The following is a 12,721-nucleotide window of genomic DNA, read 5'->3' on the forward strand; positions in this document are numbered from 1 at the left end:
GGTGAGAAGCATGATGATTTTAGCCGAAATCTAGCGCTTGAAAAGGGTTGAACAGTAGTTTGGGAAAAGTATTTTTGAGAAAAAACTACTGAATTTAGGTTTGCAAAGTAAAGTTATTTCAACTAATGAATAAATAAACTACGTGTAATGATAAATTGTTTTAGAATTTTCATATCCCTAATCTTATTTATTTACGCCCAAAGTTGTCATAGATTTAGTGTTAAAATAGGAATCTTTTGAGGCTCGTAACTTTTAAATCAATATTTTTTTCAATGTTTTAGATATCATTGAACCTAGATAATGACGAGATAAATCGATATAATTCTTAGTTTTGTGCGTACAATATCGAATATTGTTGTATTTTCCCTCCTACGTTTGTATGGAGAAAGCACCGAACTGAGCTGCCTTAAGTTCTAACTCTAAGACTCCAGTGTAACAACTCTTGTGTAACTTTTCAAGTCTATTCTGTAGTAATATTATGATTTATGTCCAGGTGGACTTTTTTCCCCCAAAATTTGGTGGGAACCCTTTATTTCCTAGAACCTTCTTTTGTTTCCTTAGTTACCAGTACTGTGGTAACTAGCCACGGCTGAAGTCTCCCACCAGATCAGACCAAATTTAGAATTTATTTTCCAAATTGCTGCTCCTTGGACCTCCCTTTTATACGTCTACAGCGGCTGCGTATGAGTTCCCAGGGTGCTGGGATGGCGACTTCGTGCCGGAAAACGCAGCGTTGGCAGATCACCAACTTGTTCAAACGTTGCAAGACCGTGGTGTGTGGAAGTCCGGCAATGAACGTCTATCGGTTGTCGACGAATGAACGAACATAGCATTAGAGATGGCTAGCTAATTCCGTGTGGCACAAAACCATATCAATCCAATTTCCGTTATGAGACAAGAAACCAAAGACGCTCCGTGGAATGTGCTAATAACGAGCTCAAACCCATAGAGATATCGTATACTAGAGGCGATGATGTCCCGCAAAATGGCCTCAACCTGTCCAGTGACAAAGAACATACAAAAACAGTGCGGCTACGGAAGGTAAACTCAATACAACATGAGATAACAGGTGCACTCAGACATGCATGTGTGACGGTGAGTTCAGCCCAGTCTACAAAATGCCGGCAGAGCTGAATGGCTCGATCGTGATTTTTGGCATGGCATTAATTTATGAGCATGAGAAAATCCTCAGCCACTAATTTTCCGTGTTAACGGATTTAATAAAAAAGGAAACCAAACTAAACATTTACTCGGACCAGGCGATATGGTACGATACGAATATTAGTATGATTAGAGTGTGATATTATAATCCATACTAATATTATAAATTCGAAAGTATGACTGTATGTCTGCTGTCTGCTAGCTTTTCACAACCCATCCGTTCAACCGATTTCAATAAAATTTGATACACAGATAGCTTGCATCCCGGGGAAGGACATAGGCTACTTTTTATCTCGGAAAATTAACGAAGTCGCGGGCATCATCAAGTTACATATAAATGTTTAAACTACATCGTGCTATTGAAAGATGATTATCTTAATATGAAGGTCCATAATATTTGATCTGAGCATCTGTGCCTCGAAAAGTCTTTTGGATGTTTTAAATAATTAAATAACAGCGCTTTTTTGACGGCTGATGTGTGAGATCTGTACCTCTACGTTCTACAACTCAACGCTTAAACCCTACAAAGATAAAGTCGGGGTTCGGAGGGTGAATTTTAATTAAATGCGTCCACGACATTAATGAGATGAAAGTGAGCTCGGCTCTTTATCGTGATTTGTTTGTAGAGTAGGTACTTGTATAATTACAAGGGTAAGATTTTATGCATCTACTATTACCTATAGTACGCAACAGGTCGAGATGGCGATCGGGGTGGGAACGCACCGCACTCCCACACGGCTCAACTCTTACCCGATGCGGGATAGCGCGAGTGACGTGCGGGTGTGCAGGGCGTCCCCCACCTCATACCCCGATTGCCATCTTGACATATCGCGTAGGTACTATGCGTGGACCGTGAATTATCACGGTCTGCTCCGCTCAACTCCGTCCAGCTCCACGTCAGTGGAAACGCACCCTTAGGCTGCGCGTTGATGATTCAGCCAGGATAAGTCTTTTTCCCGCAGACGACGGGTTCCGTACCATCGTTAATAACACTTTTTATTTTACTTTAATTTTTATAGTGGTTATTTTGAAATTTTTAGTGAATATTTGTCATTATAGTGGCAATAGAAATACACATTCTGTGAAAATTTCAACTCTCTGCCTATTACGGTTCACGATATACAGCCCGCTGACAAACGGATGGACGGACGAACAGCGGAAGCTTAGTAATAGGGTCCCGTTGGCTCCCTTCGGGTACAGAACAGCAACAACGTAGGTTCGTCTAATCCAGCGCGGTGCCAACGATTATGCGGGCCGAGGAAGATTGATGACGACCGATAAACGAGGCTTAACCCTCAGAATCCACAGGATTATGACCCATAAATAGCTATTTATTTTTGCACGCAAGTTTTTCAATGTACAAGGCCTCTGATAATGTACTGTACAAATAAGTATACGTACCTAAACACAGGACTGGATTTAACAGCCATATCAAAAGCCTCGTTCAGATTAAGGCTCGGTCTCCACCGAAGCGGAGCGGAGTGGAGATTGTATTCTGACTTCAGTCGACCAATCAGCATAATAGATAACGTAAAAAAATTATTACGTCATCTTTAAAAAATCTGATTGGTTGACTTTACAGATCTCCTCTCCGCTCCGCTTTGAGACAACCGGGCCAGGGGGTGCGTGATCATCTACCAAAGATGTGCGAGGAAGTTTCGGAGGTGTAGGCGTATATAGGCCCTACGTAGTACTAACGACTTCTCTGTAATAAGTACAAAACGGGATATCCAATAATAAAATGTGTATGTGTGTTCATTTGTCGAACTTTTTTTTTGTTTAATCGATAATTTAAAATGTTTATCACATAAAATTAACAAAGGACGAGGATTTTACGTATTTTGGAAACGATCTATTTAATATAATTACCTACTAAAATAATTTATTTTTGACATAGGCAACATCGCTTTAGGTAGGTATGCCGCGTGTTGCGATCACGTAGTAGGTATACCGCAAAGTACTAATTTTACTCTCAAGACGCAACTTTTATTTCAAAAAATCTTAAATAAGCTTCTACTTTATCCATTGAAAACTTTACTGCGTAGGCATTGCGTGGGCGAAGGCTAACTTCGCGACCTAAGTGGGGTTTGTGTGTCAGATAGAGAGCAAACCCTTGTACCAGACGGCCTGTAAAGTATGAATACGAGTATAATAGCTATAGTAAAAGTACAGCAAGCTTTTTAGCAATTTCGTTAAGTATATACTTAATATTTTTACAAAAACTGTTTTTAAGCTTAAAAGGTCTAAGTATATACCTATACTGCTATAAGCATACTTCCATACTGATATTATAAATGCGAAAGTGTGTCTGTCTGTCTGTCTGCTAGCTTTTCACGACTCAACCGTTCAACCGATTTTGACGAAATTTGGTACAGAGGTAGCTTGGAACCCGGGGAAGGACATAGGCTACTTTTTATCCCGGAAAATTTAAGAGTTCCCACAGCATTTTTAAAACCTAAATCCACGCGTACGAAGTCGCGGGCATCAGCTAATACATAATATTATAGCCGTAGGTATAACGCAAGGGACGTAGATAAATCGTAGCCAAGGTCATTTTCTGTCTGTTCCGATGAGATTCTGTAAAAAGAAAATCATGAGGTGTTGTGACCCGAAAAAAGCTTATTTTTCATTCGATAGTGGGAATTTCATCCATCTCAAACATGGCTTCAAACTTCCAAATCCACGCAGACGAAGTCGCGGGCAAAGGTAATAACCTCTTTCTAAAGGTTGATGTACATTATTTTCTTCCGCGTACTGTACTTAATGTGGCTATCTGAGAAGATATCATTAACCACCAACCCGATATTCCCATTTCCCCCATTAAATGAAGACAAACCCGTATAAAAGCCAATACACAAGCTTTTTCTGTTCCCGGGGAGGCCGGGGTGGGATTACACGAAATCAGAGTCATTTAGTGACGCACCGTCGCGCGTCCCAATTATGTTACACCTTCCCGACGTAATTACTGAGCCATATTTGATTCAGGCTTCTATAAAGTCACTACAGACATGAAAGGATACTCATATACCTAGTACTTAGGTAAAACGCGACAGATCTCCAAAAAAACAAATAGATTCGTCGTCACCATCATCATCAGGATGGTATGGAACCCTTCGTGTACGAGTCCGACTCGCACTTGACCGATTGTTTATTATTCTAGTCTGCAAGGGGAGAACACTGATGCAGAACACGCATCAGAGGCCCAACCTAATTTTAACCGACTTCCAAAAAGGAGGTGGTTCTCAATTCGGCTCGTTTTTTTTTTGGATGTAACATTGTTGGATGGACTACACAAATTTCAAACGACTATTTCATCCTCTTAGGGGTTGAACTTTAAAAAATCCTTCCTTAGCGGATGTCCATGTCATAATAGTTATCTGCATGTCTTTCAGCCCGATTCGTCCAGAACGATAGACATCTAATGTTAGATTGTAGGACTATCTATCTCTCTGCGTTGCGCGTCGTAGGAATATCTCAGCAATGGCTGAGAATCCGATTGTGTGGAATTTTGGACAATATTTATTACGACTGTCACATTCAAAGTAAGTGCATGTGAAACAACCTTTATTATTTCACTAAAGTGGGACAGGTGCTGGGTTTCATTTATCAAAGAGGACTTAAATTATGTCTTAGCGTATACCGACAGAGCGTGAGTTAAACTTCGGTAAGTAGGCAAGTAAAGTTAATATTTTTGTGTCTGTGTGTCAAGAAACCTAGAGGGTTCTTCCCGTTGACCTATAACCATGAAATCTAGCAGTAGGTAGGTCTTATAGCACACGTAAGGGGGAAAATTCGAATTTGTGGTTACATCCCGAAATAAAATTAAAATTTGTTCTTGAACAAAAAATAATAGTATTCTCAATTTTCAAAGTGAGATTACTCTACCAAGTGGGGTATCATATGAAAGGGCTTTTTACCTGTACATTCTAAAACAGATTTTTGTTTATTTTTATGCTAAATAGTTTTTGATTTATCGTACAAAATATCGAAAAAATATGTATATACGGCACATTCGGTGCGCGGGTCTGACTCGCACATGACCGGTTTTTCTTATACCTATACTTATACGGTATACCTACTTAATTATTCGGTAATGTTCTGATTTCGTTGCCCGCAGCCCGAATCTTTATGACCACTCTAGACTAAGCAAGTTGATACAAAAACGTATCCTCAAATCGTTCTTGCCCGGGGGTCCGCTTAACCTATTTTCATTTCCCTGTTTTTATTTCCCCGAAGCTACGCGAAAAACGTTATATGGGCAGAGGCTTTCCAATTTACTGGGAGGCTCCTTCGGAAATAGTTTCCTGGGTACAGCGATAACAGTAAAAGTTAAAACATAGGTAGGTAGCTACATTCGCTTTCGGAATTTAGTGGTGGTCAAAGAAATCAGTGTTCCGTACATACGTACATAGTAAAAAAACCTCTATCAAAGACCGAGAACCAATATCAAGTTGGTAATTTTTTTGTGACTGACTCACAGGTCACCAAGTAGACAATCATTATCTTGGTCAACTTTGTTGCTGGTAAATTAGCAAACCCTCCATGATCGCTACAAACTTAATTTTATTGACACGTAAGACTTATTAAATTAAAATATAAAAAAAATGTAATTAACCTCAAAAGGAATTTAATATCTTTAATACAAAAAACAAAAATACCAAACTTATTCTAGAACATAAAAATTACAAATCGAAAATATCATCTAAACCACCGCAACGAGGTAGGGTGCCCAGAACGCTGGCAGCGTTACCTCGTTGAATGGCCAGACTAATATGCTGACCGAGGTAACTGCCAGCCCTCCGGTCCCCCGTGGATTCCGCGAGACGGGATGAAAGGTCCTTAAAAAAGGATCCTCGCCCCACGAACCCATGGTCTCCACCCCAAAAGGCACAAATATGAAACTATTTTCTATATTCTCATATTTGCGCCTCTTGGCCCTTTCTGCCTTAGTAGCCGCCGCTCCGGCCGCCACGGAGGTCGCCTGTACGTGTGACAGCGCCAGTGTATCCACACACGTGGCATCCCACACAAGCGACCTACCTTGCTTCCACGGGACAAGAGTCATACCGTCTGGTCTCTTGCCATCGCTACGTGCCAAACCATTTGGTTCCAATACTGCAGGCACATTAGCCGTGACAAGAGACCTACATATGACTCCGTTCAAGGAAGCATGACGGGAAAAACGACCGGCACTTTTGGCACAAGCAAGACCGTGGTGACCATATACGTCCACTGTCTCGCCACAATGACAAAGATGTGGCTGTTGAATCCTAGCGCCAAGCCGAAGACCAACCGCGATAGTAAGTGTAAGGTGGTCTAAAAGAGTGCCTATATGTTTCGAAGGGAGAGCTTGAAGCCAATAGCTCGATTCTCTCGTAGACACTGCGAGGAGACGCGCGCGATCTCTTGCAGAAGTTGATGAATTTATCAACTCCTGCAAAACGTCTGCACAAAGCGCGTCATCCCACCCCCTTTGAGAAAACAAAGATACCGGCTCATTACTAGGACATGCTAAATTGAAAGCTTCTCTAGCCTCTGCCAAATACGAAAGCTCTATAGAACCCAAAGATGGATTTATAATATTGCCAAAGAGCTTTAACGTACTATACGCAGAAGATAGAAAAGCTGGTAATGATACACTGCTTATTTTACGAATGCCTAAACCACCGTAGCGAACCGGGAGTGAAGCTTGTTTCCATGTCGCGCCATCAAAAGGACAACTTAGAACTTTGGAAAGTGTGTTTTCAAATGTTTTCCTGTTAAACCTCAAAATGTTTTCAAATTTTTGGAAAATCTACCCCACGGAAGCACGGAACACATCTGCCCCAGCAGCCTTCGGTTCTGCGACAGACAATAACCTGCCCATTGCCACTTCAGCTTGCAAGTGCATAAGTTAATAGATGGATATCGTTATTTTTATCGTAACTTATTACGTTAAATATAACAGTTACGGATTTTCATACGGTTTTCACGAATAGAAAAAGGCTATAATTTATGAGTATTTTGCAAAAATACGTTACCGGTATGATGAAAATTGACGGAAAAAATCGTCCCACCTGAGAGCTTGTGTGGCGTGCACTGCGTTACCTAATACGTATACGCGACAGGCCAAGATGGCAATCGTAAGTGAGGACGCCCCGCACACCCGTACAGCCCCCACCACGCTAACCCGGTGCGGGATAACGCGGGTGACGTGCGGGTGTGCGAGGCGTCCTTCCACCTCACACCCCTATTGTCATCTCGACCTGTCGCGTACTAAACCTACCTAGTAAAACAATATAATATAGGTACCTCTACCTAGTGGAATAGTTCCTCTCAAGCTACCCGTGCGAAGCCGGGGCGGGTCGCTAGTAAATTTTGAACCCAGGATATGGGCACATCTGAGGGCCAGATTCAAATTAAAACGCCCCCTTGTTCTTTGAAGAAATGCCGAGGGCATTTAATTGTGATCCGAATATTGGCCTCAGAGCGGGTTGCGAATAATTGCCGAATTTACTGCTCAAATGCCCTTTGTCGTCAGTTATTGAATTAGGCAAGCGGCTCTCAGTCGAAACGGAAAATTTCGACTAATGAAAAATTCTATTCGGGACCTTGTGGTTTTTTGGAATTCATTATCTCCAAAATAGAAATTTCCTTTGAAGAGGCCTACCTATAGGTAAACCATCTTTAAACAATATAAAACGTCGGATAAGTAGGTAGGTAACTACGTTTATTTTTGTACTATTTTTAATTGTACAATAAAATTATTTGTAAACCTTATTTAGGAGATTTCATAGAGGGTTTCACCAATTCGGTTACTGACTTGGGTCAACTTGCTTATCCGTCTCAGTAGATTGATACGCTTCGCCCGCCTACATAACCAGTGCTACGTATAGTCGTATAGTCCGCGACAGGTCGAGATAGCAATCGGGAAGGGAACGCTCCGCACAGCCCGCGCGCTAACCCGGTACGGTACGGCGGGTGGCGTGCGGGTGTGCGGGGCATCCCTCCACCTCATACACAGATTGCCATCTCAACTTATCGCGTAGTAGGTATAGGTAGGTATGTGGTTATGCGCTGTCGCCACTCTCAAACTGTAAAAAAAAGTCAAGACCGCGTAGGTACCTACCTAGTGCAAAAATAAAACTAGGTACTAGGTAGATAGATATGTACCTAACCTATTGCTTGTTATTTTCACAAGCGCATAGAAATTATCAACTTTGACGACAGTAGGGGGCAGGTAAGAGCTTTGAAAGGAAAATATAAGCAGCAACAAGACATTCCAATGTCCTGTCGTAGCTATTAGAGCAGTGAAGCCCGCTCTATACAGAACAAACATTCATTCGTGCCGCCCCTACTTCAACTGTCCGGGTAGGGTTGCCACATACTTTTTTAAAAAATTGTTAAAGTCAAGCACCAATTACCGCAAATCTTTTTGTCATGGACTCATGGACATGACGAATATAGGCCGTTGGACTTCAGGAGCCTAAATACAAAGGATAAGTTTTATAATAGGCATACCTACGCTTTACCACAATGAAACGTGATGGAAAGTGATGATGTGGCCTAAGATCACCGAGTAGAAAAAGGGACGCGTTTACCTAGAAGATGCCTAGATTCACTCTTGTTTTAAAGATATACGGAGTTCGGATTATAATTGGTAGGAAACACAGACCGTGGGAGAGTATTCCAAACCTTAGCCATCTGAGGAATGATGACGCAAAACGTTTCGTGCGTGTAGATAGAATGTCGACGACATAATATTGGATGGAAATTCGCCCAAGGCGTCTTGCGGTTCAGTGGTAAAAGTACCTGGGTAAAATTAGAAGCCTAATAAAATGCAGTTCAAAATAACTGAACCCACTGAGGTGTCTCAGAAAGGCACCTCATTTTATTTATTTGCAAAAAATTAACGTTTAAATAGGTAATAATGTAGGTACAGGTAGCAACCCTTGTAGTCTACTTCAAGGGGTGGGAGAAAATTATCTCGTGAATAAATTATATTTTTCCCCTTTTATGAAGACAGTTGAAGTGCATTTTCGTCCATCTTTTGTCTTAGATCAAAGACGCAGGAATTCCGGCAGCCCAGGCCGGAAAAATATAAATATGGTTAGGATTTTAAGTTGGGTTGGTGTCGTTGAGATACGTTACCAAAGATATCCTCATCTTACGATTCTTTAGTTTCAACTTTCACCTCCTTTGTAGTAGATATCTAGTCTACTTGCATATCCACATAGGTCACAGACATACCTCGACAGGTCGAGATGGCAATCGGGGTTGGGACGCCCCGCACACCCGCAGTTCCCGCGCTAACCCAGTGCGAGATAGCGCGGATGAGCGGGGCGTCCCCCCGCTTCATACCCCGATTGACATCTCGAACTGTCGCGTACTATAGATACATTAACATACCAAATTAATGACAGAGACAACGCTTTACTAAGCCGAAATCTCATTCTACAGATCGATGTACATTACTTTCTGCCGCGTAGGTACTGTACTCATCTTGAGTTTTATATTATATCAATACTCGTGGTCCTGCGTGTAAAATAATGGCATTAGAGTGCTTTAGGACGATTCTCCTAACGCTGTTTGTTTTCAAAATTCAATTTGCGTCAGCGAATTTGCACGTTTGACGTTATCAGCCCTCGGGGTAAAGTTTTGTTGTTTGAAAATTGTTTTTAGGAAATTAGGGTCCGGACAGCTTCATAAAGAGCCTAGCTAGTAGCTACAGTACGCGGCAGAAAATATTGTACATCGACCTTTAGACAGAGATAACGGTCTCGTAGAGCCAGTGGCGTGCAGGTGATAGAGGCATCCAAGCACTGCTTACCCAAGTTGAAATAGCTCAAATAGCTCAATTCACTTTTCATAATGATAGTAAATAAGTAACCTGACCAACTAATGCTTACCTTAGCATCGAATCCTGTTCACGCCACTGCGTAGAGCGTTCTCTGTCGTCGAGATCGACAAAACGTCATATAGGTATCAGTGTCAGAGACAACGCTTTACAAAACCAAATCTCATTCTAAAGGTCGATGCACATTATTTTTGCCACAGTACCTATACAATTAGATACAAAAAGCGTGATCCGGAGCAGATGGTTAGATCCACATAAAAATAAAATTGGGAAACTCTATTCCTCGTAAAAGTATGGCTTTTATTTTATCAACTTGTCAGATTAGATATATTTGTGCACAACTAAATAAGCACCCCACCAAGGTAGTTACTTCCAGATATTATAGTAGGTAAGTACCACCACTACAATTATCATCAACCGATAGACGTCCACTGCTGGACATAGGTCTCTTGAAGGGACTTCCACACGCCACGGTCTTGCGCCGCCTGAATCCAGCGGCTCCCTGCGACTCGTCTGATGCACCTCTGCACCTTGGGACCCCAACTATATCTTCTATAACATAAAAATGAAGCACTAAATGTGTTGGTCATCGCAAATCTCGAGAACAGCTGAACCGATTTCGCTAATTCTTTATTTATAATATTCCTTGAAGAACGAGGACGGTACTTACGGAGAGAAAAATTTAAAAAATTTTAATCGACTGTTAGGCGGAACGAAGTTCGCCAGGGCAGCTAGTAGTATATATAAAAAGCTTGTAATAGGTATTTCATAATACTTTTATTATGAACAGTCAAGATTCTTAGAAGTTATAACGTAATCACGTGATTTATAACATAGAATAAACATATCTCAATGAATTTACAATATTACTTAATAACAGTATAAACACTACGCATTCAAAATCGGGAAAAAAAATTATAAATTGAAACGAATCCGACAGTTTGCTTTCATCTCAAAATTTCACCTCTTTGAGGTGATGCCTTAAGGCAGACGCGTGATAGACGAAGTGGAGTCTTGTGTAACAATTTAGGGATGATTTATGTCAGCACGTGGCGGACGCGGGCCGTGCCACGTACGACGCGCGAACGAGACACGGATTCAAAACATCACGAACATTTTATATGAAGCAGTTCACGCTTTACCGTGCTGTGTCCGTTCACGGATGTCACACGTGAAGCATAAACTGCTCGCGATATTTTTTAATCGTCGCTTCGTTATCAAAAAGACTGCTCTTATCTCCACTCATGTCGGGTTTAAAAGTTCAATATTTTATATTACAAAGGTATCTTTTATAATACAATAAAAATAAAATCTATTTTAAATTCTGTACATGCCACGTCAATTATTAGGTACCTGCCCATTTAGCCCAATTTTGTTACACACAAAACTTTATTGGCAATATTTATTAAATTTAAAGTTTTGTGTATAACCAAATAAGCGGTATAATATAAGTAGCATTTTTTCATCTATATTTTCAATATAATATACCTACTTACATCACATAATATTCTAATTCACTAAACAGGTCTACAAAAAGAAAAATTACTATTATTTAACATTTAACATAGATAAACATAGGTAGGTACACTCTTTAAAGATTTTCATGTAAATTATTTCACACACAATCAGTACCCTTATTAGAAATGCGAAAGTGTGTTTGTTTGTTGGTTTGTCCTTCAATCACCTCGCAACGGTGCAACGGATTGACGTGATTTTTTGCATGGGTATAGATAAAGACCTGGCGAGTGACTAAGGCTACTTTTTATCCCTGAAAATCACAGAGTTCCTACGGGATTTTTAAAAACCTAATTCGACGCGGGCGAAGTAAGTAGCGGATTATCTATATAATTATCTATTTAATCAATCTTCAATAGGTATTTCTTTAAAGCCCAGCATGCATTGGCCCAATCCATTCGGCGAACGTATACCAGACACTCGGCGTACCTACCACGTGCGGCCGGCGCGTGCCGATGTTTGTGGTTTTGTCATAGAAATATCAATCTTAATAGTAGGTACCTGGGCGCAATTTAAAAGCAGAGTTTACACTTTACGTTTTCTTTAGTTTATATTTTGAATATGTGCATTTGTCTTTTGGTGTAACTTGTAAGTACCTACCTACTATAAAGCATATTTCACTCATACATGACTTCGTCGAATGCATTAGGCCAATGTACAGAGGCGTGCACAGGGTTGACAGTCAAGGGTAGGTAGGCATAATTAGGTACTCGCAGGAACTTATTTACTAGCCTAATTAATCATAAACATTGGCCTAAAAGTAGGGTAAGCAAGTGTTTTATGTCTCTATGACCTGCACGCCACTGCCAATGTGTACTAGACATCGATGTATAAACTTTTTACAAATTAATCTATCTGTTGTCGAAAATTTCAGTAGCCTCCCAATAAATCCAATTTTAAATTCCAAATCATACCAATCAAAAGCAAAAACACAGTGCGTTCAGTCAAAAACCGATTAATTTTTACCAGCCGCTCGAGTCTGGTCTACGAGGATTTAAAATTTTAAACATATTTTTATTGTAATATATTATTGTGGGGATGAAGTATTGTTTTCCCCATCTTTCTCTATGAAATACTACCATTGATGTGGTGTACTCTATGAATACTACTGATATTACATTAAAAATATGTCTAAAATGAAAAAAACTACTTTCCTTGGAACATCATGAACAGCGCCATCTATGAGACTTTTAAGGGACACGGTCTGGA

The sequence above is a fragment of the Maniola hyperantus genome, chromosome 11 (assembly GCF_902806685.2).
Source record: "Maniola hyperantus chromosome 11, iAphHyp1.2, whole genome shotgun sequence".
In the NCBI taxonomy this organism is placed as follows: Eukaryota; Metazoa; Arthropoda; class Insecta; order Lepidoptera; family Nymphalidae; genus Maniola; species Maniola hyperantus.